The sequence below is a fragment of the Triticum aestivum genome, chromosome 4A (assembly GCF_018294505.1).
Source record: "Triticum aestivum cultivar Chinese Spring chromosome 4A, IWGSC CS RefSeq v2.1, whole genome shotgun sequence".
Taxonomy (NCBI): domain Eukaryota; kingdom Viridiplantae; phylum Streptophyta; class Magnoliopsida; order Poales; family Poaceae; genus Triticum; species Triticum aestivum.
Window position 1 is genome coordinate 336,382,830 of NC_057803.1, and position 7,253 is coordinate 336,390,082.

Below are 7,253 nucleotides of genomic sequence, written 5' to 3' on the forward strand. Positions count from 1 at the left end.
GCTCTGTCATCCTACAGAGTTAGTTATGATAGCACTGTTTGCTATCTTATCAGTGCATAATGACTGATTTGCCACTTTGGTGACCCCTTAACCTATAAAAGGAGGCCCGAAGCAACCTTACAAAGGGTTGGACACTAGATTAGCAAATCCACCCCCTCATCTTGCATACGCATGTAGCTGTTTAGCCCTGAGGTGACCCTTCCAGGCAGACGAGCTCCGTCCGCCACAATTTTGCACCATGAATCCACCAAAGCAGGAGTAGGGTTTTACGCCTCACGGCGGCCCGAACCTGGGTAAAAAATACCTGTGTGATCACGCTCCTGTGTTGTTTGTGCAATGTGCGATCCCCCCGCCGAACCAGCAAGGGGCCTTTGGTCCTATATGTGGTCGTGGTTTCCCGCGACACTCTCCTATGATGTGTGAGTAGTTCATTGTAGACCTTCGGCTCCGTAGTTAGTAGCTAGATGGCTTCCTCTCTCTCTTTTGATTCTCAATACAATGGTATCTCTTTTGATTCTCAATACAATGAACTTTGAGTTTATGATCAGATCTATTTTATCCATGAAAGTTATTTGAGTTTTGATCTCTTATATGCATGATTGCTTATAGTGTCGCATTTCTTTTTCGAATCTTTGGTTTAGGCCAAACAGATTGATTTTTCTTGCCATGGGAAGAGGTGCTTTGTGATGGGTTCGAAATTACAGTGCTCAATACCAGTGACAGAAGGAGACATGACATGTATGTATCGTTTCTATTAACGATAACAAGATGGGGTCTATTCCTACATGAATAGATCTTATCTACATCATGTCATCATTCTTATTGCATTACTCCATTTCTCGATGAACTTAATACACTAGATGCATGATGGATAGTGGTCGATTAGTGGAGTAATAGTAGTAGATGCAGGAAGGAGTTGGTCTACTAATCTTGGGTTTGATGCCTATGTAAAGATCATTTCCAGGGTATCGTCATAATTGTTTCAAGTTCTATCAATTACCCAACAGTAGTTTGTTTACCCGATGTATGCTATTTTTCTCGAGAGAAGCCACTAGTGAAATCTATGGCCCACGGCTCTATTCTTTATCATATTTGCCTTTGAGATCTATTTTTATTCGCTTTTATTTTCAGATCTATTAATCCAAAACCCAAAATACCTTGCTGCACTTTTTTGTTATTTATTTTATTTCGCGTTTCTGTGAGATCTATTTATCCAATCTACTAGAAATTTGTCTATCTTTTTACCCAGGAGGGATTGACAATCCCTCTTACACGTCGGGTTGCAAGTATTTGTTCTTTGTGTGCAGGTACCGTTTACATAGTGTTGCGTGGTTATCGTACTGGTTCGATAACCTTGGTATCATCACTAAGGGAAATACATACCAAAGCTATGTTGCATCATCCATTACTCTTTGGGGAAATACTGACGTAGTTCAATCCGCATAAAAGGGTCATGTTCAACAACCCCCATCCGGATGGGTTGTGGCGGCCTCCTCAGGGTCCTATTCATCCAACCCCCTCTGGGTACTGTTCATCCACAACCAACTGGCTCGATCGATCGATGCATCTCGACTCTTGTCTATGTGTATCGTGCATGAGGCAGGAATAGTCACTATTTATCAAGAGGCAACCCAACCGGCTACATCTCGCATGTACAGGTGCTTTGGGCTTCAGTAAGCAGTGAGAAGGACCGATCGGGTTCAGTTAAGCAGCGAAGGAATCGCATGGGTTCCGTTAGGCAGTGAAGGATCAATCGGCTTCAGTGGTGCGAGTGAGAGATGAAAGTGCTAGTTATCGACTAGAGGGGGTGAATAGGCGGTTTTTATGAAAGTCTTCAAAGCACGGTGGCTTTGAAACCAAATAGTAGAAATGAAGTGAAAGCACGAAGATTATCAGCAGCTAGGTAGAATGGATCAGGATGGAAGATAGTATGAAGCCAAACAGCAACAGTCTTCACAAAGTGAAGTCAAGCAGATCATGCAAGCAGGCAATGACTTCATGAAGACAACAGTAAGTAAAGAGAGGTAAAGGATAGAACCAATTGCTTGGTGAGGACAAGGATTTGTTGGACCAGTTCCAGTTGTTGTGACAACTGTACGTCTGGTTAGGGAGGCTGAGATTCAACTCGGAAGACCGTGTCTTCACCTTATTCCCCTTGAACTAAGGACACATAGTCCTCGCCCAATCACTCTGGTAAGTCTTCGAGGTAGACTACCAAACCTTCACAGACTTCATTCACCGATGATCCACAATGACTCTTGGATGCTCAGAAAGTGACGCCTAACCGGCTGGAGGATTCATAGTCCTCAAGTGTAAAAAGTCTTTAGATCACGCAGATAGAAAGACTTCAGTGGTGCCTAACACTCTTTGGCTCTGGGTGTTTAGGGCTTTGTCCTCGCAAGGATTTCTCTCCCAAGCGCTTTGGAGGTAGGTTGCTCTGAAATGACAAAAGCCATGCACTAACTCTGAGCAACCACCAATTTATGGTGTAGGGGGTGGGCTATGTATAGCCAGGAGGCAACCCGGCCTAATTTGTCCGAAATGACCCTGGGTCACTAAGGAACTGAGACATGTCCAATAGTCATATTTCAAACACACGCAGCAGCTTGACTTGGGCTACAAGTAAAGCTGACTGATCCAGCACTAGATAAGATTTGCTCTCATTGTCTTCACCCGAAGACATAGGATTTGGTTGAGCATCACTTCAGTCACACTGACTTTGTTCACTTGGACCCCACTTAACAGTACAGTGGTTCCTATGACTCAACAAGGAAGAAAAGGAAACTACAAAACAACTATGTCTTTGCAATCCATAGTCTTCATGTGATGTCTTCTCATGTCATAGTCTTCAATGTGAATCTCTTCATAGACCACCATTGTATTCAATGTCTTCACATATTTTTAGGGGTCATCTCTGGTAGGTAAACTGAATCAATGAGGGACTACTACCTGCTTATTCTGCAATTCTCACAAACACAGTAGTCCCTCAACCAGGTTTGTCGTCAATACTCCAAAACCAACTAGGGGTGGCACTAGATGCACTTACAATCTCGCCCTTTTTGGTGATTGATGACAAACTGGTTGAAGATTTCAACGGGTATAAAAGTATGTGAAAGTTTAGAGATTTAAGGCATTGTCTTCATAAGGAGCAAAAGGCTCCCCCTGAAGATGTGCATATAAGTAGTTTTCTCTTTAATGCAAATGCACATGGCAGGTTTTACTTGTGGAGATCCTCTTCAACCTATAAAGACAATTCATTATGCATATAAAGATGTAACAAAGATAATGACATGCATAATGAAAAATGGACGTCTGCGGAACCACTTAATGCGGAATTTATCATCACATCACAAAGTGGCAGACAAAGTAGCAGACGACCATCAAGTTTAAGTGTTACAACCCAAAGAACCAAATGTATCAAAAACGAGAGTTGTAACCACTTAGCAAAAAAAATAGCAACCACCCATATGGACCCGCTTGAAGACTATCAACTCATATGCTTCTGCCCCTTTTGTTAGTAAGGACCAAAAAGATTTGAAGACATAGAGCATCTACTCGTTCCCATCAGGAGTAGATGAAGGTGTAGTGTCAAGACGCAGTGAAGCCATGGCTAGTGAAGTGGCATCGTCTTCTTCGATGACTCTCGCAACAACAGTTGCAGCCGAAGATGAATACTCAGAATCTTCAATGGGTGGAGTTCGACGCCAGCTTGCATTGCGAGGAGGAGTGGAGTCAAATTTGAAACCCTCAATGAAGCCATTTTCGCGAAGATCTTCTTCAGGGCATAGAAGTGTGAGACTCTTCCAGGACCTCCTACAGGCTTCATGGGCAACAAATGAGTTCTTGGGGGCCAAGTTTCTAATGTGATTGATGTCCACCAAGGTGCTCTACATCTGACGCTTTAGCCAGTTATGGTGCCTATCTTGTTTCTGATGCAAGGCCACAAGAAGCTCTCGGTCATTGAGCACACGAGATCGGTTCTGAGGCCTTTGAGCAATGGTGCTTTCAGTGGCTTCAGTAGTTGCACGATGAGGTGCATGTGTATTGCCAGCCAGAGAATAGACACGAGTTGCAGCAAGAACTCCCTCAATTGGTTGCAAGAAGCTTTGGCGATCAACATTATAAAGATACATTGGGTCCTTGGCAGGCTCAGGGTAGATGGCTTCGACAGACATATCAACCTCAGGCAAGAAGATAAGATGGTTGCGCAGAGGGCTGATAGTTGACGGAAGTGTGAAGCTTGATTAAGCGCATCACCCATGGAGCATAAAACTTCATGCCAAATAGATAAATTCCATATGCAGCAAGTTTCCTGGTGAAGAAATCTTGATTAAGCACATCATCCATGGAGCCTCTAACCTTTTTCCACCATCCTAGCAAACCGTTGTTTGGCTATGTTGCGGCTTTGCTCAGCCCCTCTTATAGCGTTGCTAGTTGCAGGTGCAGTTGTAGGTTGTTCCATGTTGGGACATGGATATCATGGGATATCACAATATCTCTTATTTAATTAATGCATCTATATACTTGGTAAAGGGTGGAAGGCTCGGCCTTATGCCTTGTCTTTTGTGCCACTCTTGCCGCCCTAGTTTCCGTCATACCGGTGTTATGTTCCTTGATTTTGCGTCCCTAACACGATGAGGGTCTATGGGCCTCTCTTGACAGTTTGCTTTGAATAAAACTCTTCCAGCAAGGCCCAACACTGGTTTTAACATTTGGCATAATAATACTTCAACCTAATAATTAATTGGCATAGGGCGTCATGAACCCGAGGATTTCTACATACAGGGGGGACCAATGCTGATGGTGTTGGTCCCAAATAGAGCACTGTGCGGGACCGCCCCTAGGTAACTTGGGTATTTGGATCCTATACGCTTCGCTCATCCAGTGTACCCTAAGAATGAGATCGCGCAACTCCTATCAAGCTAGGTCAGTGCATTGGGAGGCCTTGCTGGACTTGTTTTTACCATTGTTGAAATGTCATGTGCACCGGGATTCCGAGTCTGATCGGAGGGTCCTACGATGGAGGATCGTGAGCTTGTCATGGGATAAGTTGGGACACCCCTGCAGGGTTTAAACTTTTGATAGCCGTGCTCGCGGTTATGTGGAAGATGGGAATTTGTTGATATCCGGTTGTAGTGGAACAAAACACTAGGCATAAGTTCGAGCCTTCCGCCCTTTACCAAGTATATAGATGCATTAAAGTAAACAAGATATAATAATGATATCCCAACAATAACCCATGTTCCAACAAGGAACAAACTTCATCTTCACCTGCAACAAGCAACGCTATAAAAGGGGCTGAGCAAAGCGGTAACATGGCCAAACAATGGTTTTCTAGGAAAGGTGGGTTAGAGGCTTGACATGGCAATATGTGAGGCATGATATAGCAAGTGGTAGGTATCGCAGCATACAATAGAGCGAGCAACTAGCAAGCAAAGATAGAAGTGATTTCGAGGGTATGGTCATCTTGCCTGAAATCCCGCAAGGAAGAAGAACGAGTCCATGAAGAAGACAAACAGACGTAGTCGAACAGATCCTCACAACTCCAGAATGAAACCGAAGCTAACAAGAGAAGCAACCCGGAAAGAAGCAAGCAACATTGTAAACAACCATCACATAAACATGGCATGATGCACAACCAAGTATGATGCATGTCCAGTTTAATGCTTCATGGCATGGCAAAGTGCACAAACAATACTACAAGTTAAGTGGAGCTCAATATGCAACGAGTTGCACATTGACGGAACACCACATCAATTATTTAGTTCACTCTCGTTTATGTACCCAACAATATTAAATGTTATTAAGCATGGCAAGAGGTGAGGCATATGAAAACTACCTATCTAAGAAATTTAAATGGGACCGGAACCATCAACCAACAATTCCGGTAAATCCCCATATGCATTAGCAATTTAATGCAACAAAAATTTAAACATATTAAATGTTATTATCATGATGCGGACGACATGTGCAAGTTTATGAAAATGTAAACATGAGCATATTATGAAGCATTTGTCACCGCGGCGGAAATGAAAGGGGTGTCACGGCAACGACAACAGAAATGGTGACACGGAAACATTCCGGTTCCGGTAACTCGATTGATATGCCGGTGCAAAAGGAAGTGTGACAGGAGCGTTTCATGCAAGATGATGGGGTGATCCCGGTTACCGGGTTCCCATGGGTGGACGGCATGGCACCGAGGAGGACCATGCAAGCGACAGTTTCAGACATAGTGCAAACGCGGGGTTCATCTCATTCAACACACATGCATTCAGTCCACGGGCAGTCGTCTCGATGGTATACCTTTGAAGCATGCATTATCGAAACGGATCAAGTTCATAGAGGGAAGTAGGCGTTCTCGCCACGTTCGTAATGGTAGTAGTTGTACTCATGTCGTAGTGGAAGTAGTGGTTCACGTCGATGGTAGTGGTACATAGAAATCATGGACGGACTTGGAGGGTCATCGGGAGTCGTTCACGGGTCTTCGGCGATGGTTGTGGTACACATTCTGTAGAAGTTTGGGCGGCAGTAGTGGTACATAGTGTCGAAGAGGAACTTGACGAATCCGAGTCCTTCGGGGTCGACGGTAGTGGTACTCGTGATGGTAATGGAACTTGTCAGTTCCGTTACATGGTTCTTTAGAGAAGGTAGTAGTACAAGGTCATTACGAAGAGGTACTTGGCGTTTTTGTAGCCCGGGTCTTCAGCGACGGTAGTTGTTCACTTGACGGCGATAGACGAATTTCGCGGTCCAGGGTACTTGCGTCCATGTAGTCGATCTTGCCAGTTTTGGTGGTCCAAAACTAAGAAACACAAGGGGCCTCGGGTGACAAGTTACGAAGAACAAAAGCCCACGGAGAAGCCGGGGTGCAGAGGCATTCCTAGTTCGGTGGTCAATCAGGTTCTTGGCAGCAAAACAAAGGCGATGTCCAAATGGCCGAAAGAAACCAACCGCAACCGAAGGCAACAGGGTTGCGGACCTGGAGCTTCGGGTGCTCATCATTGCGGAAGGAGGTACGAAGGCACGGTGATGGCCTGCTGCAAGGTCGCGGACGCAAGCATCCAAGGCGTCGGGCTATGGGGCGACGAGGAGGAGGCGGGTCGATGCGTAGGTGTAAAGGCGAGGCAGAGGCGCGAGGGCGCAGGAGGATGGCCGGGGTGCACGGAGTGGCGACGGTCACCGGAGGCGAGGACGCGGGGTCGAGGCAGAGGCGACCGGCGGGGCAGGAGCAGAGTAGCAACCGCGGCGGGACT